At 40.6% G+C, this 24,700-nt stretch overlaps 1 long non-coding RNA gene across 1 annotated transcript in view; it reads left to right on the top strand.

The window, feature by feature from the left end:
* LOC140646552 (uncharacterized) overlaps positions 1-24,700 on the top strand; it is a 31,408-nt gene that overhangs the window by 4,342 nt on the left and 2,366 nt on the right. The window contains exons 2-3 of the long non-coding RNA XR_012040483.1: positions 3,949-4,012; positions 9,580-9,722. This is a non-coding gene — a long non-coding RNA (uncharacterized lncRNA). The remainder of the gene's footprint in view (positions 1-3,948; positions 4,013-9,579; positions 9,723-24,700) is intronic.

Consider the following 24,700-nt stretch of genomic DNA (forward strand, 5'->3'; position numbering starts at 1 on the left):
AGCAAGAGACACCTTGCAAAATTTGGGGAATTTCCTGCCCTTTGCAGGGAAAGCAGTGAGAGTTTAAGGGTGCTGCACATCTCACGCTATATCCTTTAGCAATCCATCTGCCTCCAAAACCAGCCCTCACTTTGCTGCAAATCTCCGTAACTGTCATTTTCCCATTAATCTGCTCCTCAGGCTGAAGAGCAGCCCCGTTTCTAAGACGTTTAGCAGTGGTTTTGTTTGTTTCTAATTAAAAAAATAATAAAAATTAAGCTGAATCACGTTTGATTTGATTAGAAAGCAGAAGAGAAAGGTGCAGCATGCCATGACGGCAGGGAGCAAAGCTGAAGCTGCCAATGTGCACTCCCTTGTCTCATCGGCCTCTAAAAGACGTCCTACAGATTTAACTTGAAAGACGTGTTAGTCAAACAGGCTTGTACCAAAGGAATCCAGAAGAAACAGATACCATAACCCTGTTAAGAAACCCTGTTTTAACATAGTTTCACCAGAATTCATTGCTCACTACATACTCATTAAATTTTGTAAGAGGGCTTACACCAGCAGGATACAGTTCAGCAGACCAAGTTATTCTGTAGCAGCTATGTGACATTTAAGGAGCCATTCCCCTGTATCTCCTCCATCCTGCTTTCTCCAAGTGCTTTCCCACACGCTTCCATTTTTTTTCCCAAAAAATTTACTTGCACCTAAACAACAATAGAAAATAAAGCTACGCTATACTTCAAGATGTTTTAAACAGTAGAGACAGTTCAAGAGGGGATAAAGAAAAAGTATGCCTTTCTTCTTAGTATTTAAATAGGCTCTAAAGAGGAGGCACCTGAAACAAATTATTATAACCTTATTCTTAACATGTCTCCACCTACTCCAGCACTACCCCATCTATTAAATTCCTCTTGCCACTAATATTACTAGCCAGAGATTAAATTGCCAAAGTGAAAGAACTGGTTTGGGCAGGGAGTGATGCGTAGCAACAACTACCAAACACATAAATTCTCAATTTCGAGTTGTGTGGACTCAAATACAGGATTTAAAAAAAAAAAAAAGAGTGAAACTTTAGGTCTTTTGGGGCAAAAATTGCTACTGACTTCAGTGAGGATTTTCTCTGATTGAAGTGTTGAATCAACAAGCATATGCTGAAATCCCACTGAAATCTGGAGTGTTTAAATGCTTTGATGAATCAGGAGTAAGGAAATGAGTAAGGACTTCAGGACTGGCTCAGGAGGATCAGGACAGGCAGCTCTAAACTATGGAATTAATTTCTTTAATGTTGTGCCATCTGCCTACCGTAGTTAGTTTTATAATTCAACCTTTCCAGTTTTGAGCGGTTTACAATAATAAAAGTTAAACTGGGACCTTCAGTTTAAACACTGACCTCATTATCCTCTGATGTCAATTCACAACGGCCTGAAGTACAAAGTCAGGCACAGTACTCTTTTCAACACAAACATTTAACTTGTTTTTTAAAAAGTTAAGGATTTTATGGTCTCACAGAAGATATTTGGAGGGTGGAAAATATATTTTTCTGCTGCAGAATGAACTATTGTAAGTATATATGATTAAGGAGTAGTAGCCCCTCACTTTTTACCAGATTAATTTTCAGCATTGTTTGTTCTTCACATATTTACTTATATGTGATTTTGAAGAGTTTTACAGTCCTGAATAAATTGTGGGCCTTAAGTGCAAAGCAAACAAACCCACCTCTCCATGGCAAACAAAAATCAAATTACAGAGGACCAGCCCTGTTGCACCTTTGCGAAGTGCATCAGTCTTTAAGGTAAAGGTCTGTTGGTGGCGGAGCGGCAGCCCGTTCCAGTTGGGGAGGTAGGGAAGAACCTGAACAGCAGCTCCTCCCTCCCTCCTGCAGAAGTCTTCGGCATCGCTGAGGGGTAGTTAAGCCGCATGAATTAGCCGAACAGAGGAGGAAAGGGATAATTATCAGTGTACATCTGTGAAATAAATTAGTCTTTCCACTGTTAAAATACTGTAGGAAAAGTCTGATGGAGCGTAAATTAAAGTCCAGATCCTGCATCTTGTCTGTAATGTCTGTCTTGTCCTTGTCTTGAGGACTAGAACCCCCAGAATAGAAAGCGCTGTACACTATGGTGAGGCCCAGCTCCCACAAAAGACGTACGGGGTATCAATGTCCAATTCTAGGCACTTGCACTGATAAAGGACTCCAGGTTCAAATCTGCCAGAGAAACAGAAGCCAATTAGAAGCCAATTAAAAGTATCTCTAAATTAGCAAATAGGAAAGACTGTGGTATATCTGAATTCCCCCTTTTCTCCACCCCCACCCCAAATGTTGTCCTTGAGTAACCCAAGGCTGCTCTGGAGCCAGGCTCTGGGTCCTCAGGTGAAGGCAGACACCAACACCTCTGCTTGCAGAGAACTGCCAGAGGTTTTCTTTTAGAACACAACCAGAGAGCTCATGGTGGCCACCTTCACACCATGCACCTACAGCCCTCACCCAGGAAGAAGAAAATCTGGATTTTAGCCTCTTTCAGTATGAGGAAGCGCACAGCTTTTACAGCCGAAGTGCCTCACCTACTAGGGCTGGTGTCATGTCCCCTGAGTTAACCTACCACTGTCCTAGCAAGCTTATGTCTGGATCACAGTGTCAGGGCCCTGCAGAGACTCGGCAACCACTTTTCCCCAGCGATGTGGCTGCCTGCACTCAAGGCCAGCTCTGCTGTAACCTTGGGTTGGATGGCTGTGAGAAGAGCTGGGTGAGACAGAGCTGTGAGGCGCCTCGATAGGATCCTCATCCTTTTGGCTTGGGAGCTGTGTTTCAGCCCCAGCTGCTGACCCTGCTCCTCGCTGGAGCTGCGTGGACAGCATACCTATGCCTGGCCATGAACCCCACTGATCCTGAACCTGACCTCCGACTCAACCTGTCTCATCACTACGGACTGGTCTGGTGATCTGGACTCGTAGTTGAATTTGGTCACTGCCACCAGACCTGTTTTGCTGTTCTGGTTGGGGTGCTGCAGGACGGGGCCGTGTCGGGGCGGGCACTGCCCTACCAGCCTTACTGTCACCCTAGGCTCCCAGCTCACCCCATCTTACAGAGCAGCCCCCTCTTGCTGCTGCCTGACACACAGTATGTGGTCGAAAGATGGCTGTGTTTATGCTAGATTTGTCCATGTTGCCTGTTTAATCAACTCGGTATATCTAAGCGACTGTTCTATTAATAACCACTGTTTCCAAAGGACATGTGATACATTGCTTTATACATGCACTACAGCCTATTATGAGGCTTAATTCAAAAAGCAATGCTGAAATAGATAATTTACAATTTGCATCATAAAAAGTATTTAGAGATAAGTAGTAAAGAAAATATGTGAGGCTAAATACCAAAAGTGAGTTTAGGCATTAAAGCATTGCAACGCCTAAATTTTCTTTGGTCCTCAAAAAAGAAACATGAGATGCTGGAGATGCACAGTTGTCCTGGTTTCAGCTGAGATAGAGTTAATTTTCTTTATAGTGGCTGGTATGGGACTATGTTTTGGATTTGTGCTGGAAACAGTGTTGATAATACAGAGATGGTTTAGTTGCTGCTGCACTAGTGAAGGACTTTTCAGCTTCCCGTGCTCTGCCAGGTGCTCAAGAAGTTGGGAAGGGACACAGCTGGGACAGCTGACCCCAACTGGCCAAAGGGCTATTCCATACCATATGACATCATGATCAGCATATAAAGCTGGGGAAGAAGAAGGAAGGGGGGACATTTGGAGTGATGGCGTTTGTCTTCCCAAGTCACCATTACGTGTGATGGAGCCCTGCTTTCCTGGCGATGGCTGAACACCTGCCTGCCCATGGGAAGGAGTGAATGAATTCCTTGTTTTGCTTTGCTTGCGTGCACGGTTTTTGCTTTTCCTATGAAACTGTCTTTACCTCAGCCCATGAGTTTCCTCACTTTTACCCTTCTGATTCTCTCCCCCATCCCAGCGGGCGGAGTGAGCGAGCAGCTGCGTGGTGCTCAGTTGCTGGCTGGGGTTAAACCACGACAACGGTAAGAATTAGAGTGAGGCCCAGGAAACTCAACACAGTGTGTGTGACACCATCCAGGCCTATCTAAGAGGGAAACAAAGAGGATTCATGCACTTAGGTCTCATTTCTTTTATACAACTTATGTAGTCCCCTGGAGATTCACTGCCTTAAAGCTCTCCTTTGAAGGCTGGTGTCTAAAGACCCGTTCTCTAAATCAGATATGGGTTGTTGTTTCTTTTAAACCCAGCAGAAGAGAAAAGGGATACTGAATTGCTATTCCTCTTTTCAAGCAATACCCGAGTTGTTCATATACACAAGTATCAACTGAGATGCCCAGTTTTAAATTCACCTTATGCTTTGAGAGTTCAGCACTATACTCCCTTTCTTCTAGGACCACAAGCCAAAACTACACAGCTTACATACATAGTTTTCATATACAGTTTACATACAAAAGCTTACAAGGCATCTGGCTAATTGTATCTCAGAAACTGTTTCCCTACGTAGAAAATAATGTTTTACTATAGTAGTTGGAGAACGTAAACATGAATTTGTCTCTATAACTTCTTGGTTAGGGCCTTTAGGAGGGAGGGTGTAACTCTGGGGCCTGTTTAAGTGCCAAAGACTGTTTATTACTTTTATCCAGTGACTGCCTGGCTAATATGAAATATTGATGCAATCTTGGATTTAGGCATTCAAATTCTTCAGGAATCCTATTTTAAATGCTTTTTACTGAATCTGACTAATTGGTTTTTTTCCTTATTATTTGTAGACAATTGTGTAGCCATACTGCAATGCGTTCTGTTAGTTACCCGGCACAGTTTTGCCTATATATTAAGAACTAAATTTTGCCTGTAGATATGCTCTTGTCTTCATTGATTTTTGATGCTCACATCTCTTGTGTTGAAAACAAATTCCTTTAAAGTATAACAGTTCCTCTCCCTTCTACATGCATGAGTACAGCAGTACCAGGCTACAGGACGTGCTGTTTTTCTCTGGACAGTGATCAGGGTATTTGTGGGAGTGACTGGAGTTCTAGGTGCTGGAGGCTTGATTCAGTTGCTTGAACTTGCTGCCTGCTACCATTTAAGATTCCTCAAGGTACTGGAACATCTTCATGGGGCTGTCAGATATGACAGAAGACCTAGAGGAGACCTATGCTCCTCCAGACACGTGGCTGGAGGTCAGGTGGGCATTTCAAACGGTACTAGACCTCGAGGTGAGAGCTGAGACCTGGGGGTGTGTTTCAGCTTCCAAGACTTAATTTTAGGTGTCTACTTGTAGATGTTTACAGGTCAGCTAAGTTTCCATTATCATGAGGGAAGATCAAGATCTCAATTTAATTGCATAGGGAGGCATTTCAGATGCCCAGGGTACATTTCAGATTGCCCCAGATACTGCTTTTCTGATTTTCTGGAATGGCAGCTGGACGCTGAGTCTAGTCTAGGTAATGATATATCTGCCAGCTCCATAAAGGCGATACTCTGCTTTGTCTCAGATGGAACTAGGTGCCATGTGCAGGCATCTGAATTGAGTCCCAAGTCAGTACTGTCCTTAGAGTCAACAGATTTATTCAGCTGACAAGATGTCTACCATAAGATGAGGTCAAAAACATCCTAAACTCCATAATTGAACTCTATTGAATGTATGATTGCATGTATACCTAATGTACGTTACGTGTATACATCTACCCAACAGGCACCTAAAGTTAGGATTCAGGGATGAATTCCAGATGTGGAGGTGCTGGCTGAGTGGCTGAAAAAGCACATCTGTCCCTTCTATTTTAAAGTTACTTAATACCCCTCTTAGCTCTGTTACACCTTATTCTCCACCTATACTCTTGGTAAAGCATCTAAGACTATTTTCCCCACCAGTATTTTGTACATCTCAGTTTAGCCCCACACCCCCATACCTATGAGCAGATTACAGCTATCTCCAGGATTTCAGTTCCTGTGCACCTTCTCTCACTCCCTCCCACCTTTGGCACATTGTACCCAACCTTGGGTTACTTTGTCCCTTCTCCTCCCACTGACCCTCAGGGATCTTTGCATCCTCTGCTGCTCTCTGTGCCATAGCATTCGTGTCTCACTCACAGCTCCTTCACTATATGTACTAAAGCCAGCCAGTTTTTGACTTTCATTAAAAATAGTGGGCAGAAATATCACCACTATCTTTTCCAACATTTTTTCTTCTCTGAAAAGGGCTATATATGATATTATTACTACATGTAAAAGGATTCTTTTTATGTATTTTATATTGGATGACTGAATTAGAGATGAGTTATAAGCATATCACTAATGTATACTCCTTGGGTGCTTATTCTGTTACTTATTCTCCTTGATATTCCTTGGCTCTCCTTCTTATTGAATGGGATTTTAAAGGGTTTCCATTTTTGGGTTATCAAATACAAAATTCAGTCAGTACTGAGGGCTTTACAGGGAGTGATACTGCATTTGAGTAGTTTATAAAAGGTTTCAGTGAGGAAAAAGGAAAGCTTCATTTCAGAAGGAAAGCGAGTGTGGTTTTCCAGCAGGATATATTTACCAAAAATATCGTTAGGGTGACTTTGGAGAAATGTGTATGAGTCGAAATTAGCAAGCAACAAGCAAGGGCTTGCCTACAGTATTGATTTTACACTGAGAGGGTTACATCAGTGACAAATCTCAATGTAGCTTGGCATGAATGGCTTGAATTTAGGATATTTAGGACCCACAGAGACCTTGATTTCTCTCCTGCAGTGCATGTGAGCTGAGTGTTTACGGACATGTCCCATGTATGCAAGCTACCCATCAATATACTTTGCTTCAAAAATTTTTTTTTTCAAAAAATCAGGGTGGTCTCAGCTCCTGTAAAAGTCAAAGGCTATGAAGGGTTAAGCCTAACTGCATTTTTTTTTTTCTCATCGAGAGGGTGGGGTTAAGGCAAGGGGGGAAGCTATAAACATGTAAGATTTGGAATGTAGCACTGTTGCCTAAGAAGACCTCTGTCTTTGACATTAAATTCAGTCTTTTTTCAGGGCTGGCAGGCAAAGCAAGTTCTATTGCTGTCTTAAAAGCTGGGTAAGAGGTCATGTGACTTTTGCTTTCATAAAAATAGCTTTTATTGCAAAAGCCATTTTCCTTTGTCTGCTGTTTATACTGTTTAAACAAAGTTTATGAAGTGTTATATAATAAGGTACCCAAATGTCGTCTTCCATTCAGTCTGACAAGCATCCTTCATTGCATAATCATGAATCCTAACCTAGGCCAACTGAGAGGCTGGCAATCTAAACCCTGAACCAGTCTGGGAGGGTGGAAAAATTGCTTAGTTTTCCAATTTGTTTACTAAAATGATGAGGTCTTCGCTGAACTGCAATATTTGTTCTTTGACCTTATGTTTGGGGGTTTATTTTAAACTATTTAGTCTAAATTCCCATGCACATTTTTTCTTGCTATTGTTTTCAATCATGTAAGGAAATCTAGTCTATTCTATTCTTCCTAGAAAGGGGAGGAAAAGATGGGCTACACTATGAATTGCTTCTTTTGGGCTTTGGAGAACTGAAGTCAGTTCCCAATGTGACCACAAAGCTCCTACTGCAATTTAAGCAAGTAATTTAGCACTAGACCCACAAAGGACATAGAAGGTAGTGTTGTTGGGCTGAGATGCTAATCAAGATCCAGATTCTTCATTACATGTCTGGGCTACCACTTCAAAATGTGAATAGTTACAGAGATGCCCCCAAAAGCCCCACTCTAAGCAAAAAGATGCCTAAACTAGCCAAGAGGAAACAGTATCTGACAAAAGGAGAAGTTTCATGTGAATTATGAGAGCTGAGGCATGACCTTGGATTGAAGTGTCCTTGATTTCAGTTGAATACTCTGGTCACTAATTCTATGGTCATTTTTATGCTCTTCAGCTCAACAAGTATTACACTTCTACACAAAGAGGGAGAGTTTCAATAGCGAGACTGATGGAGATCCTATGCTGCCCTCTAATCTGGAAGTTATAAAAGGTGATATATGAATGCACATTTTCCCTATGGGTAGAATCCAGCTTTACCCACACAGATGAAAGGGTGAGGGTAACACAGCCACTAGCTCTCTTGTTTTGTGCAGGATTCTGTCTACCAGGACAGATCTGGGAATGCTTACTGAATTGGGCTTGGGAAGTCATGTAAAAGAGGAAAGTCTATGCTTTGAATCCTGATGCTATTTAGGTGTAGGACAGATGTTCCACAAAGTCAAGATTAAGGTCATTGTAGCCTCGTCCACAAAAATAAAGACAATATCAAGAAAAGGGTTTTTTGGGGGAAATTTTTTTTTTTATCCTTTCTTTGAAATTTTCCAACCAACTGTTTTGCTGTTTTCCTCCACAATTATGACTTCCACAGCAGCCAATAGACTATCAGCCAAGACATTTATTTCTAGAGGTAATGCCAGTACCTCCTGTCATGGAAAAGGCAGAGTAAGAGAGATGTTTCATGCAATTTGACCTGCTCAAAGTGAGATTAAGATTCTGACAGAGAGCTGGTGATAATGGGTTCCTTGCTAAGCATGAGGCACTATGACTGTCCTTGTTCACCTCTGCAAATTCAACTCTAGGACAGACAAACATGTCTAGGGACTTTGGGATAATAAGTACCTAGAAGCAGATTGGCACCCATGTAAAAGTCTGAAGCAAAAGATTCTTGTTATTCTACTCGACCTAAGAGACAGGCTATAGCAATCAAGACTAATTGAAGAGTGATGGTAGCCTTTCAAGAATATCTATTTTGGATGCATCAGGGCAGCACAGCCTGACGTTAACAAATATAGGGTCAATTTAGGAAACACTGGTGTTGTCAAAACAAAACCATCAGCTGGTTTGAACAAAAACTTGACAGTTCTACATTTCCTACAGAAGAACCAGGAAATAGGTTTGGAAATAGGTAACCATTTTGGTTTGAGTTCCAGGAATTCTGTGGTTCTCACCTGTTGGCGAATCTGGGGCTTTTTATCAGTGTTGGAGAAGTCTACAGGGTTTCTAGCAGTCAGGAAAACCCCATAGAGCCTCCCAGGACAGAGCTGAAAGTCTAAAACTTGGGTTCCACAGCTTAGGATGGAGGTCACCAAGTGTCCTGGCTTCTTCCTCAGTGCCAGGGTGAAGCCCTCATTAGTGTTAGAAATTTTAGGCTCTGGGAACAACAATGTAGAGTCTAGAAATCCAGACCTAACTGCACAATAGATCTGTCTTGAATTCACAGGCCAGGGAAGACCAAGCTCCTGCTTATCCTACCAAGCAGTGGTTTTTTTGGTGGCAGGAAGCTAGGAAGATTTTTATTCAGAACTCTGCATGAGTTTTGGTAAAGTTGGTTTTGATTCATACAAATTGAGATTATCTAATGAAAGCTTGCTTATCCAAAACCTCCAGTTATACAACAGAAAAAAATAACACATCAGAGAATGTGATTGCTATGCTACCTTTGCAAACTCCTCCTTCTGGATCAGTTGGTGTTTTTCTTCTCTATTTTCTATTCTAAGCTGCTGTGTGATTTGCTGTGGAGTGTTAAATACCGCTCTCCTGACAGTAGTATGCCTCAGGATCCATGTTGAAGGAAGCAATTCCTCTCCCCAGATGCAGGTCCAGGACTGCAAGGAGAGTGTGGAGCTCTTGTTTATGGATATGAAATGTGTGGCCTAAATCTTGTGCAAGTCCATTGGTAGGAAACCAAATCAGAGAGCTCACCACTTCGTCTACAGATGCCAACAGATAAGAAGGTACGTACACTAGTTTGCTTCTGTAATTTATCTGGTGAGAATAAATTTGCACCTGCAAAACAGTTGAACAAAAAGGCTGCTGCAGATCCATGGTAAGTATAGCAGGACAGTATACTTTGCAAGTGCAAAAAATTCTTCTAGAATCTGTCCTTATATTGTCTTCCCCACCAGGTGTTTCCATCTCCTTTCAGTCCTTGGGTCTTACAAATTATGCTGTGTAGTTAGAATGTCAGCATCAATCCCATCTTCCCTTTGACTCCATTCTGAAAGAATTGGTATAAAAGAGATGAGCTTCCTCTTAGCCGTCCAAATGAGTGCATGTGGCTCAGTTACTAAAGTAATACTGTCCTGATGAGGAAGTGACAAACTTCTAAGATACGGGCCAGGTAAGAGTCGTAGTTGTTGTTTGTTATTCTGCGCACTGTCATTTGAATAAAATTATATGCAAATGCTTTCTTAAAATGTTTCCAAGAATATACACCTTTTACTTGGAATAACAAGAAGCCAGATTGAGCCAGAAACTATGAAAATTGATGGAAACCAATCAGTTCCATCCCCTGCAAAAGAGACAGGATTGTCCTTCCTGTTCAGCTGCCATGATGAAGAATGGATAATCTGCTTTTATTCCTTAGCAATGAGTCTGAAACAGAAGTGGCAACATTTTACTTTTGATTTTAATACTTTCTGTATTTCAGTGTCTAAATTAAAATTCTCCTTGCTAGAGCTTGAGCTAAGAAGTGATTGCTAAAGGTTTCAACTTAGAAACTTCAAAATCAAAAGTCCTGACAGAAGGATGTGAGGTCTTTTTTTTTTTTTTCTGAAGGATACACTATTTACAGTGCCCAGTCTGGCTCCCAGAGGGAACAATGGGATCACTGCCATTTTCTCTAAAGTTGCAGTTGTCTTCCTAATCATGTTGTAATTCAACTGAGGAATATTTAGACTAGAGTGGTAAATGTTTGGGTATTAAGACCCTCTTAGAAAAAAAAAGAAAGGATCAGGCAAGCAACATTTAGAGAAATTATTTATATAACAATAGACCAAGAGATCCTTGCCAAAAAATAGACTAGTTGTGCCAGACATGTGTGTACAATAAAAGAGTTCATAATCTGAAGGAGAGGTGTTAAGGGTTTTCAAACCTGTACCCAAGACACAACAAGAAGGGAAAGGATAAGGTGCTCTTAATAAACCCATAACTTCCTTCAGAGCTTACAAAATAATCTCTTGAAAGTGTTCAGAACGGGACACAATCTGATGCTTTATAATTCTATCTAGAGATCTCCATACATTTCAGAAAACATTTAATTTTCTAGAGAGCTTGTAAGCATTTCCTTATTCCATAAGCACAAAGAGATCCAAAGATTTTTCCAAAAGACTGTTCTAACAGAACTTACTATGCCTGACAAGCCCAGAATTGGCTGTCAGGTCTTTTTTTTTTTTCCCCCTTGAAACGTAAATTTAAGTTAATTCATAAACAAGCTTTGCTGCTGTGGTTTTTTTGTTTGGTTTTGGTTGTGTTGGTTTTTTTTTGAGGTTGGTTCTTTTTTCTTGTTCTTTCCTTGCTAGCCATTTCTCTTCTCCATTTTAGGTCCATTAAAGTGTTTCGGATGCTATTCCCACTGCAGTTATTGAGTTCTGCCTTTTAATTCAATAGCAGAAGGACTGGAGTCATACATATTATTCATATGTGAATATCCCGAGATGCAAACATACCACTTCTGGTGAATAATTAGGTTTTCAATCTTAATACATAATTTTAAAGAACATACGTTGAAAAGTTAGATTTAGAACACACATTGAGAGTTAATAAGGGAACAGCAGAGTATTCAAGGAATAAACAAGGGGTCTCAGGAAGCAATTTTTTATACCTATATATTTATATAATCTTATTTGTCATAAATTAGATCAATGATGCCAAATATCCTGTGAACTGTAATTCTGGCAAATCATCTGGCTATAAGATAAATTTGATTAAGCTGGAAGAACTGAAGATCATGTTAGATGTGTAAGGTGGCTCCTGCGTAGAATTATTCAGATGTTAACAGAAAAACTTCAAACGCATTGGCATCTACTTCCCTAAGGAAATTGAAAACATAGTCAGAGTTAACTTATCCCCATTCGTTATGCAGTTAGCAAGCAACTTAAAAGGTTGGCAAGTTCTACCTCTTCCCCTCTGGGGAAAAATAAACATAAAATTAAAGTGAATGCCCCTCCTAGGATCCTGTTTATTTTTAATGTCTTCCTTATTCCAGATTTTTATTTTACCAAAATCAACATGTTGACTATGTCCCAGTGAAACATTGATAATAAACCTGAACACTCCTTGCAACGTTATCGGAATGGACAGATTTCTCAAACTCTCATCCTATCATTGGACAAAAGCCCTTAGCTAGACAATACAACAGCTTGATTTGTGGGAAAGGCGGTGTTAAGAGCCCTAAACTGGCATTAAATGGAATCAGAATTGTTTGCTCCTTTTCATCGCATTGAACATACAGACTGTTTGGCTGTGTTTATACTGCTGAGTTGATTCAAGCCTTAAGGCTGAATAGCACTGACTGGCTTGTGTCCACACTCCACAGGGTCAATTCTTTCTACAACTGTCTTCTCTTAGTGACAACTGGAGTGGTCCAGAACATAGTCAAGGAGAGTACTAAGAATTAAGCAGTGTGACAATAAGTGTAAATGCCTGAGCTCATTACCTGGTCCTCTTTTGTTTAGCAGTATAGATACGCCCTAAAGAAAAAAATATCCAGTTGCTGTGAAAACTGAAAAACAAGCGACCAGAGCAACAGTGCCAATGAATCCATTAGACATGTGAGTCTATAGGGGTACATGTCACAGCCTAGGAAGAGGGCTCCTCCCTCTTCCTAGGATTAGGATATTAGGATTCTCACTGATATTTGTATCTGGAGAAGCAAAGCAGAGATATGCTTCTCAAGATCGTGGTCACAGCAATCATGGATCACGAAGAACGCTGCTGCAGCCGCGCTTACAAGGATCACGTGTACCTTGGTATAGGCTAGGCAGCTATGCCTGCCTGCACCCAAGGGCTGGTTACCCCTGCTGCATGTATGTATACACACACACACACATATGGGAGACAAAATTCAAATGCATACACATAGATATACAGATAGATACATGAAATAGAACCAGCACTGCTCTCCAGATTGTATAAAACCAGCTTGTGCTATGGCACTCAGTAAAATTTTAAATTGCTGCTAAGAAATCTTTCTGACAATGGAGCCATTGATTTGAGTATGGTCCTTTTATGATATTGCCCTGGGCTGCTGTTGGGAAGCTGCTTCGCAGGCTGCCAGATATGTCTTTTTGTTGTGTAACAACAAGGGTGGCTTAGGACATGAGGCCATCAAGAGGCCTGCTGAAATACTGGTTAGTCTGGGAGAAGCCAAATCCAACATGAGTCACGCTCATACTGTATCTTCATGCAGTGTGGGCTGGGACACTGGCACACACCATCTCTTAGTCTCTGCCTAGTTCTTCCCAGCCCAGAAACAACTGAGCTTGCTCCAGAGTGGAGCTTGAGGGTGAACTAACACTTATGCAGTATGGACATTCAGGAGGTAAGACTTGGGCACAAAACTCTAGCAGACACCAACAGGACACTATAGATGTACTTTTTGTTTACCAAATTTGAAATAGCTTTTTTCCTGTGTGTTAAATCTTCCATCCAGGGTAACTCAAACCTTTATAGCAGTTGGTCAGGTTGGATTGGGAAAATTATTTAGATAACATTGAAAATTCTGCCTTGAAAGATTGAGTCTAGAGACTAGGGAGGCATAATATCAAAACTCCACTCCAGTTTAATATTGAGCATGCTACTGCAATATATTGTTTTCCCTTGATAAGCTCACACCATGATATGATATTAAAAATGCAGCCAATTGTCCAGTATTGATGGCCAGATTATCTTTGTTGAAGTTAAACCATGTCCTAGATACAGAGATGTAGGATCTGGCTCCCTGATGGAAACCATAACCTGCATTCACGTAGCAGTATGTCTGAGCCAATGTATTTTATTAGACACTTAAACCACCTCTATAGCTACGCTGGAGCATGTAGTAACGCAGGGGATGGATTTAGGCACTGACCTGTTAATGGTCTATACAGTTTAACTGGCAGCACAGTGCCTGGCATGGTATGGCCTGTGCCAGGTAGCACTTTCCCAGACAGGGTCCAAGCCCAGCTCAGGGCCTGGCACTGTCCTGGGACTCTTCCCAAACACAATATGAACAAAGCCACCTGCTCTAGGTGAAAAGAGAGTTTAGCTGTGTCGTTGCAAGCTGTAGCATGCCACTTGCTTTTGGAGCTAGAGAATTGGCTCTGGTCCATTTTATTTACTGATATACAGCCAAACTGATCTATGCAGAGTCAGCTTAGCTTCTGCACACCCAGTGTACCAGTTGTACCAGACATGTTAGGAATTAGGATGCAGAGATTTCAAACTGCCTTGGTTTAGGTTTGGAAACATATTTTTTCATTTACTTGTGGAATCCCAACTCTTTAGTTACTTGGATAAAGGAAAATTGACTGCAGGTGAACAAAGTTGTACCTACAGGGACATGACCAGTTTGACTAGGGTGTGCCACAGGGTGCACTGGTGATGATCAAGTTCTCATTTTATATATCCTTTTGTAGCTAACTTTGGTAATCTCAGTTTGAGATCTAGTTTAAAAAAAACCCAGTATGCCAAGAGAAAAAGTGAAGAAAATAAGTCAATAGACCTCTTCTGGGTCTGCCTACCATGGCATTCATATCTTCTACCTTCTGCACAGTGCTTATGTCTGAGCGAGTCTCTAAGTTCTCTTTCAAGTCATTAGAGACAAATAAGAACTTTTAGGGACTGATTCATCTGACCTGTTTTAGATATATAGGGACAGATGGATCGTACCTTAAAATTGTCTATTTATCTTCAGTTGTTATAAAGGAAGCATATGGCAATTATTTCACACATAATTTCTACACATCTACAGGAGACATAAAAAACTTCTAATTCCTCAGTCTACAATGGTACCGTACAATTATTTTTAACATTTTCTTCAAACTTTCTAAATAAATCCATGCACAGCAGCAGTAGGCCACCAAGGGATAGCTTTCAGCTTAAGACCGGTCCCGCCATGGTCGCCAGGCAGTGAAGGGTAAGGGTGCAGACCTTGGTGGGATGTAGGTGACACACAGTGGCCCAGGGGGCAGCTTGGGGGCCCTCCTCAGCACACAGCAAACACAGTGGCCATGGACCTGGTGGGACCTGGGCTCTGCTACAGCTGCAGATTTACTGCATGTTAAACCTCCAGCCACTCAGCTGCCAAAGGAAACATGAGCAGCCATGGTAGTTACATTCTTTAAAGGAAATGAATAAGCACAAAAGGGCCATCTGATACCCCACATGCTAATGTGTGAGTACTGTCTTATTAATGACAAAAGAGATCTGAGGAACAGGCAGAGATGTGAAATCTAGTACTCCTGCTTTTTAAAGTATGTTAATAACTCTGTCTTCCTTAACAGTTTTTCTCTTCCCCAGAAAAAAAATGAGAGTAACTTTTAGACTCATTGGGTTTAATATACCTGGCATTTAATAGTACCAGAAGGATCTTAAAATGCTGTATTAATTATAGGCCAGATGGTGTATGTGGTGCCAAACTAAATTGATAGGAGTGTTCAGGGCTATAAGTGCTCTGCCACAAAAGTTATGTGTTTGTAGTCAGCTCTCAGGGGAAGGGTAACATGGCTGGCAGCTATGTACCACTGAAAGAGAATTTTGACCCACGCAGACAGGGAAAATCTGTATGATTTTAAGAATTATGTTATTTTTAAAAGTCTCTTCTACATGACTTCTGGAAAGGATTTACACTCCTGTATTCAGGAACTGAACTAGGCATTTCCATTGGATTCTCCTTGATCTGCTGCAATGTACTCTGTACATTTATTGCTCTTTTTGGGTGCTGTTCAAATGCTGTGTTTGTACTTGGTTTATAAATCATACCTGAGATTTTCAAGTCTTTCAAAAAAACACGGACACCCAGTTTCCATTAAAATGAATGGGAACTTTGAACCCTGTCCCTTCAGATGTCATTAAAAGCTTCCGAAGCTGCCTTTTAAAGCCTTGGACTATTATAACATTGCACAAAAATTATTTGTTTCAGTATGCTGAATACTTTATTTCACCTTCTCTCCTTCCAAAATGAAAAAAAAAAAAAGTACTTCTTTTGCTGATTTCATGGCAACATATTTGTCTTGAATTTGGATTTTTATCAATAACATAAAAGCCAAATGAAAGTATTCTGCAGAGACTAGTGCCACTTTTCTTCAGAATCGTCTAGCTTTTACATTCAAAATAAAAGTAATCTCTTCCTATATCTTCTATATTCCTAGCTCATGCAGCAAGCCACAAGACTCAAGCTTTTTCTTGGCTTCTCATTTGGTAGAAGACAGCAATATAAAAATAAGTACGTAATGACATTATTAGCAACATATGATAATATAACTATATGTATACAATATAGTGTATATACTGCAATACTTATTACGTATATTTTTATATAATAATATAAGAATATTGCACAGTAGCTTGTATAATGCTCCCCCTCCCTGTGGTGTAGATCCCCAACATTTTGAAAATCTGTAACAGATTCTGAGCTATCAGCATGCTGAGCTACTAGGGATATCTGACTCCCCAGATGGCATCTGATTTATTATACCCAATTTGTTCTATAGTATAATCATACTTAATGAATGGCCATTTGGATTTAGTGTCTCCCAATAATATCCTTCATCTAAACTTTTAATCAAGAGATTTTGTCCTGTATATAGTTTCATTTTAAAATCTTTGATATGACTAATAAGGAACTTGAAAAGTACTTTGCTGGAGCAGCCTCTTTGTGTAAATACTATGAGCCAAAAAGGTCACTTGCAAAGAGAGGTGAAAGAATCTTAGTATTTACTGCTCTTGTTAGAATAACTGAGCCCAGATGATAGGACCTCAGAAAACAGACCCTTGAGGTGTTCTGCAGAGAGATGGTACAGAGCAGTACTTCATGCTGTTCTGGTGTTGGGTTGAAAGAATGGAGTTTTCTTCTGTATGGGGTCTCTGTTCCTCCATTAATGGCAGATGCAGAACAACTTAGAACTGGACTCGAAATGTCTTTTTGTATTGGATGAAGAATGGAGATGAGCCACTCTCAAAACTATTTCAGCATAGTTTTCTGTATGTTATTCAGGCGAAGTTTGCCCTGACGATGTTCTCATCATTTGGGTTGCTATAAGGCAACACTATGCAACTATATTTGTACAGAATCTCTCAAACAATATGTACCCCACAGCATTCTCAGGAATCAGGTGAAAGAAGAGATGAGACTGAGTCTGCTATAAATGCCAATGAAAAATAACACAGAGCTAGGGACAATATGCTGTCTCCAAGCATGAAGGACAATTGCATTGGACCCTACATGGTGAATAAAGTAACACATTTAGACCATAGCTGTTCATAGACCAGTTCAGTAGATCTGGCTGTTGAAGTTACCACGTGTGCCCAAATGGCTTTTGGCAAGCTCTGCACCTTGCAGCAGGGTCTCCGGGGAACGGTGCTGCCTGTAGTTAGCTCGGTTTGCAACTCCTCCTCCTTTCCTCTTCTCCTTCCCTGCCTGCTGAATCTTGGATCCAGAAGTCTCTGCCTCTGGGCCTGCAACCATTCTCCTTAGGTATTGATCTGACAATGGATTTAAAGACAATAACAGAGGAAAAAAAAAAAAAGGAAAAAAAAAGAATAGGCCTAAACTGAAAACAAGCTTATTTTAACTGCAATCAGAAATCCTTGAGATATTAATTTACATAGCCACCATCTGTGTAGCCACTGTCTTGACATGTAGTGCCAGGTGCAGTTTCCTTGTTGGAAATGGTCTCTGTGCAGTGTTTATTATTGTGCCATCTCCTCTCCTTTCCTGTCATGTGCTAATGGCTAGAAAGAGCATGAAACATCTACCAGGTCCCTGAAAAGAGGTGAAGGTGGGTGGATATTGTGAGCACGCAGGGGCTCTCTCTTTTGCAAGTATGTATTTTTTATCCAGTTACTTCTTATTTGATGTCCCCTGTCTAACATCACTTGGGGATAGCCTGGCAAACGGCACTGTTGTGTTATTACTTCCAGTGCTATCCATGATGAGGCTTGTGATTCAGAGCCCTGAGGTGCCCCAGGTCCCAGCCCTGGGTATTAACTAACATGTTCTGGGCTGTGAAGTAGAGCTGAGCCACGGGGATGCAAACCTCCAGAGATGGGGAAGATGGACAGATGAGGTCTGTGACTCCTTAAGTGGCCCAACATTGGGCCGTGGTTGGACTCGATGATCTTAAGGGTCTTTTCCAACCTAAATGATTCTATGATTCTAACATGAGCCATCAGAGCTTGTGAACAAGGGGCCTAATAGGGGTTCAACAGCACTGAGATTGGACCATGCGGTTGGACTGTGGCAAAGACAGACTCTGGAGAGAGCTGTTTGCTTATTAGAATAAGACATAACCTCAATAAGGTAGGAGAAGTCTTTTATATACCTCTTTTCTGTCCTAATTCATTGAGATAATGAGACAGCACAACTGCTATAACTATTGATATATATATACACACACATATATTAGAGAGACTAGAAGCCAGGAATAATTATTTAGTTCTCAGAAGGATATTAATGTCTGGGAAGATTCAGAATGACATGCACAAATCTAAGTGGATAGATAAGATCAGGACACTGGTCCAGTGCCTAATGGGAACCATACGCAAAGTTTGGTTCCCGCCCATGCACAGGAATGCTACTACCTCAGGTTAACAGACTATCTGGGCATCAGTCCTCGGTCTAAGGCATTTGAGAGCCCAAATCTACATGTCCCTGAGTATATGTGCTCTGAAAAATGAGGTATCCTTAAAGTACACCTAACAGATGCAGGTAACATGGAGCACACATCAGAGCAGGGTAAGGGGTGGAGGAGGTGGCCCTGGTTGCCTTTTGTGTAGGGGTCTAATGGTCACAGCAGTCCCTCAGACAGTGAGTTTGCCGTAATTAGTTGCTCTTGCCAATAGAAGGCTTTCTGTCAAGTTTATCTTTTTCAAAATCAAAGTGTGTGGATCTAATAACATGGCTCTTATAATTTTGATTGAGTGTGTTAATACAGAATACGATTTAAGAAAACACATTGCAGAGCTTGATTCCAAAGCTGAGGCCAGAAGCTTTTGCATAGCATCATCCTGCATAAACCCAGCTCTGCTTTTCCTACTCTGGGTCTAAGTCCTGAGAAACATGAAAAGTGCAGTTTTCAGAGGGGAGGCTGGGTGATCCTGCTGTAAGTACTGCAGTAGGAAGGTGTGAATGGCACTGAGAGCTTTCCAAGAAGGGAAACACAAAGACAATTGAAAACGTTTTTTGGTTGTGAAGATTTAACATAGGATTCATTGCTTTAAGCATTGCCTTGTCGGGTCGTTGCACTTTGACAGAGCTTTAGTAGGTGGAGTAGAACAAACTCTCTGGATTGTCTCTTCCAGCTCTTCATACTAAAGGAAGTGTAAAATGCTAGAAATCAATTGCACTTGGATAGGAAACTCGTAAAAGAGAACTTCCGTGATGGAAAATAAGATTTATGGGAAGTGTGACTATTGTAGGAGATAAAGAATAGTTAATATATTGGGGGGAAAAAAAGAAGGAAAAGTTCACATTTTTCTGTCACTTAACACCAAACGTTCAGCCAAAGGAAAAAAGGTACGGATTAAGCGGAAGACTGCCAAAGTTAGTTAAAGCTTATCATTCACATATTGCCTAGAAAATGTCATCCATTACTATCCTAATTATTCCATATTTGGGCTGTCTGGCATTCAGCGACAAGTCATTAGCAAGATAGAAAAGCTGCTATTGCAGTACAGTCTGAACTCTTCTGGAAAAAGCTTGCAAAACAATGAATAGCACAGAAAAAGTGAGCAAGATGTTCCTATTTCCCCAGGCTCACTGGAGAGCAAAGGTACATGATATGAAGCTGAGATAACCTGAATCCATTTCAAAATCTGTTTAAAAAATGAAGATTACAAATACTGTGCAACTCTCCTCTATAACAGTGAGGCCGGGAGCTAATTGAGAGGATGTTGCATTATTTCTTTTAATCTCTACTAGGAGTTCAGGCAGAGGAGACCAAAAGGTATGTCTAGCTACAGTCCCACAATAGGATGTGAGGATGATCTCTGTTGCTAATTCAACATGCAAAGACTCAGCTGTTGTACCTTTACTGGGGAGAAACATGTCCTATTTTCACAGTACAAATTGCACATACCAAAAACGTCGCTGTCGATCTTCACAACACCCACTTCCCTCATGCCCCTGCACTGCATAGCGTTACTCTCCTTCTTTCTATGTGTGATGTGGCTGATCCATGTTCTTTGCAGCAGTAGATGCTATTTAGCAGCAGCAGTTTTCCATGATGTGGAGCCGGCTGCCATCTGAAGATTTGCCTGACATGTTTCTGCTGCTCTGTCTCCTCACCTACTCTCAGCTGTTTAATGTATGTAAACTGGCCATCGAATTTGGGGTTGAGTGGCCTCTTCTCTGACATGTGCATCAGCTGTCTGGGAGAACATAGCTTACGGGAGTATTACTACAGCACTCAATATGTGACAGGACTGTGAATAATGGGCTAATTGCACTGTATGATTATTTATACCAGCAACAGCACAGAAGTCAGTGCAGGTGGAATTGGGAAGTCACATGCCTTGGTAATGATAAACTGCCCATGTTTCACAGGAATATGAAAAAGGGGTGATGACAGCTGGGTGGCACTTAGTTACTTTGAAGCCAGATGCCTTCTGTATTCCAGATACACTCTCCTTTAATCTCCGAAGAGCCTTGCTGGATTTTGCTGTGCTCTGTGTGACTTCATCTCTTGCCGTGACACTCTGAGACAGCCTCCTGCTGAGGCAGCAGAATCGGTCTGCAGGCTTCAGAGCTGCCTTGTCAACACACATGGCTGGGCCAGTCTATTTTCTAGCGCAGTGAGACTGGAAAAGGACCTCCATTTTCTTTTTACTGGTGGTCAGGCCGAATTGCCTGGCAGCATTATTGAAACATTAATTAATGTGCTGTGCCTCCTCTTCTGCGTGCACAATGACTACTCGACTGTCAGCGAAGAGCAGGTTCCAGGCCATGTCTTTACGACCTTTCATTGAGCACAGAGGCTCTGGGGGCAGCAGGAGGGAAAGTAGCTCTCGGGATATTATTGCTATTCCACCTACGAATGGTTCTTCTGCACTGGAAGAACATTCTTTTGGTGATTATGTATGATTTGCAAATAATAAGCTATCTTAGAGTGACTCAACTGTGAACAAACATAAATATGTGAAAAGGCATTTTAAGCCGTGTCTCCACAAGTTTCTACATGTAATAAGCTTGAGTGTGACGTTTGATCCAGTAATCATTCTGAGACTTATTAAGGCCAGAAACATAAGCCATAGAAAGTGCAGATTGAGACCACTCTATATTTGACTAGCTATTTTCCTGAGAACTTTCTGACCTAAGTGTGTGACAGAAGCTTTCTTTTTTAAATAACTTTATGAATGTTTGCTGGCGTGGCAAACCAAAAGAACAAGATACAATAGCCTCTTGGTATAAATCTCTGTTAATGAGATCAGGACTAGAAACCTCATTGTTCAGCTCACATTCTGTCTGAACGCAATCTGCTTCTCAAATTATAAATCAGGGGCAAGACACTGTACCATTGTGTAACCCTACACCCTGGCTCTGGAATGTTTCCTAGTCACAAGGGGATTGTCATCATTTCATTTACGAGAGAACTATCAAACAGGCTTGGGACATATTTGGTCTACAACCCCCCTCAGATGAAGACAAATCCCCCCCCTCTTGCAGCAGGGTATTTTTGTAGCAACAGCACAGAAGTGTGCATTATAGTGTGCCATATCCTGAAATGTAAAAACAAAGGAGAAAAAGTTACTACGTCTATCACTCTCATAAGCAGTGCTAATTATGAAGGATTAAGAATGTGTTTATATATGCCCTATATATGTCCATCCCTCTAGAAAACAAACACACATATGTGTAATAAGATCATTGAATTGGAAGGTGTAGTTGTGCCTGCAGAGGTGCATTGTGTGTGCAAAGCTTCTGCCATCCCACAAGACCTTACAGCACATTCTCCTTCAGAAAGCAGATCCCTTCTGACCATTTCAGACAGTCAGAGAGGGACTTCATCACAGGGTGTGAATGGTGCAGTAATTTCGAGAAGTCTGAAGGACATAATTGCTTTCATGTTTTCATCCAGCTTTCTAACAATCCAAGAAAAAGGGGAATGACTTACTGTATTTGTTACTGGTTTAGGAGCTGTCTAGGAAATCCCAGGCTCGCTCTGCAGCTCCACCAAATGTAGGCCATTATACAGTTAACCTCAACATACAATCTTGCTGGTCAGCCAAGTCACCTTTAATTTTTGGTAGGACTCAGGCTACAAGAAGGCTCTCTGGGAAGGGAAAGAAGTTCACCCTTAGCAACCTGTGGTCTGTCTCCTAGTTCTGTCTGCTGTTAAGAGCAATTTAATGAAAGGTATGTGCAAATACTCATCCTTCCTGCCATACCCCTGCTAACTGAAACCTCCCTGTGCTGTTCTCAAGTGCTGAGAACATCTGTGTTGGTACTGCCACAGCAGCTGTGCGAAGCAGCGCCATATAGCTCTGTTCTCCAAAGGGAGATTGTGGGCATGGGCTGACTAGAAAACACAGAGATAAGTGTTGCAATGTGAATAACTAAGAGAAAATAACTCCAGCAAACGAACCATATGGTCTCTGAAGGCCATGTTTTCCAGTGCCATCCCTTTGCCTACAGCTGAGGACTGAGTTCAGACCTCTTGAATAGATCGTGCAAATAATTTTTGCTTTTAATTAGATGGCTGAAGTGAGAAATCTGAAGGGGAAATAATTTCCACTGGCAAGACATGACCAAAGTATTTAAAAGACCTTAAATTAAACATTTCACATAGCTTTTGGCTAATCTGATTAAGCTAAATTTAGTCTCAAAACCTTATCTTGAAGTGAAAAGTCAGACTTCTAAATATGAACAGAAATATTTCAACTTTACTGATTTTTTTTTCTTTGACCAAAACTCTTTGCTGAATATGAAGTATTTCAGGAGCATTTCCTTCTTTAGAAATAAATGTTTTCATTTATTTCAGTTTGCTTAATGGCACAGTTCTTCAATGACCATCAAATAACAGACAATGGTCCCTTCTATTGGCATTTTTACCTAACTGCATGATGGCACAACCTGAAAGAGATTCAGCATCTTTTAGAGTCTCATCTCAGCACCAGTAGCAAAGATAAAATATGAACAGACATTGCTGAAAATTGGACAAAAGGCATAGGAAAGTGGTTTTTGTCTTTCTTCTCTTCTCTTCTCTTCTCTTCTCTTCTCTTCTCTTCTCTTCTCTTCTCTTCTCTTCTCTTCTCTTCTCTTCTCCTCCTTTCCTTCTTTCTTTTTCTTTTTCTTTTTCTTTTTCTTTTTCTTTTTCTTTTTCTTTTTCTTTTTCTTTTTCTTTTTCTTTTTCTTTTTCTTTTTCTTTTTCTTTTTCTTTTTCTTTTCTTTCTCTTTTCTTTTTCTTTCTCTTTCTCTTTCTCTTTCTCTTTCTCTTTCTCTTTCTCTTTCTCTTTCTCTTTCTCTTTCTCTTTCTCTTTCTCTTTCTCTTTCTCTTTCTCTTTCTCTTTCTCTTTCTCTTTCTTTTCCTTTTCCATTTCCTTTCCCTTTTCCCTTTTTCTCTTTTTCTTTTCTTTTTCTCTTTTTCTCTTTTCTTTCTTTTCTTTTCTTTTCTTTTCTTTTCTTTTCTTTTCTTTTCTTTTCTTTTCTTTTCTTTTCTTTTCTTTTCTTTTCTTTTCTTTTCTTTTCTTTTCTTTTCTTTTCTTTTCTTTTCTTTTCTTTTCTTTTCTTTTCTTTTCTTTTCTTTCTTTTTTTCTTTTTCTGCCACTCTGAAAGAACATGAACTATTGGATACAGATTAAATAAAAACGTTGAACAATTCCTTCCTTCTCAAAACAAACACAGAATTAATATATACAATAATAGATACTTTATATGTAGATTTGTGTCACCCATAGCCACTTCTGTCACCTGGATCATTGCCACCATTGTTGCTGGCTTGGGATTTATATTCAATATTGAAGGAATCCTGCGGCTACAATTTGAAATACAATTCCCAAAACATTGTGGAGTCATCTCTAGTTATATGAGGTCAAATTCACTCTGGGTGAAATCTCTTTTATAAAAGCAGTGGTGTTAGAGCAGGAATCATTATGAGCCAGACTATTATGAATATTATGATGAGGATGATTAAAGGATATGGAACCTTCTGTCTACTTCATGTAGCAGATTTAAGTGTTTCAGTGTATTTGATGACAAGTGAGTCTGATTATTCCCACACACCAACAGCCGCATTTTAGATGTCGCTTCTTGTATTCATTCTGCCCATATTTTGCTGATTTCTTTTCTAATGTGCATTGTTATTCCCGTTTTGTCTGCAGAATTTGACAGCATCAGTCAGGTTCTCCTCCCCAGCAGGAGCTTTACCACAGCTTCTGCTACACAGCTCAAGATTTTTACTAAATACTGGCCTAATACAGGTGAATTCAGATTTCAAGGGTGCCTTTTAGTCTCACATGCTCTGAGGTACCCTTAGTCCTAATAGCCTGTCATTATATAGAACAACAGTGCTGCTGCAATTTTACACAAAAGTTGGCTGTCCCCAAACACTGTAATAAAGTAAAGGTTTACTTGTGCCCCTTTTGGCTCCAAAACATAGTATTTAAAATGTTTGAAACATGGACTACAGCTGTCAATAGTGGCTCTGCAAAGACCTTCATCCCCTCACAAGGCTGCAGTTCTGTTTCCCTGTGAATCTGGTAGCTACAGAAAATACTTTTTCCTCATGAAAGCAAA

Source organism: Ciconia boyciana, chromosome 1 (genome assembly GCF_034638445.1).
Source record: "Ciconia boyciana chromosome 1, ASM3463844v1, whole genome shotgun sequence".
Classification (NCBI taxonomy): Eukaryota; Metazoa; Chordata; class Aves; order Ciconiiformes; family Ciconiidae; genus Ciconia; species Ciconia boyciana.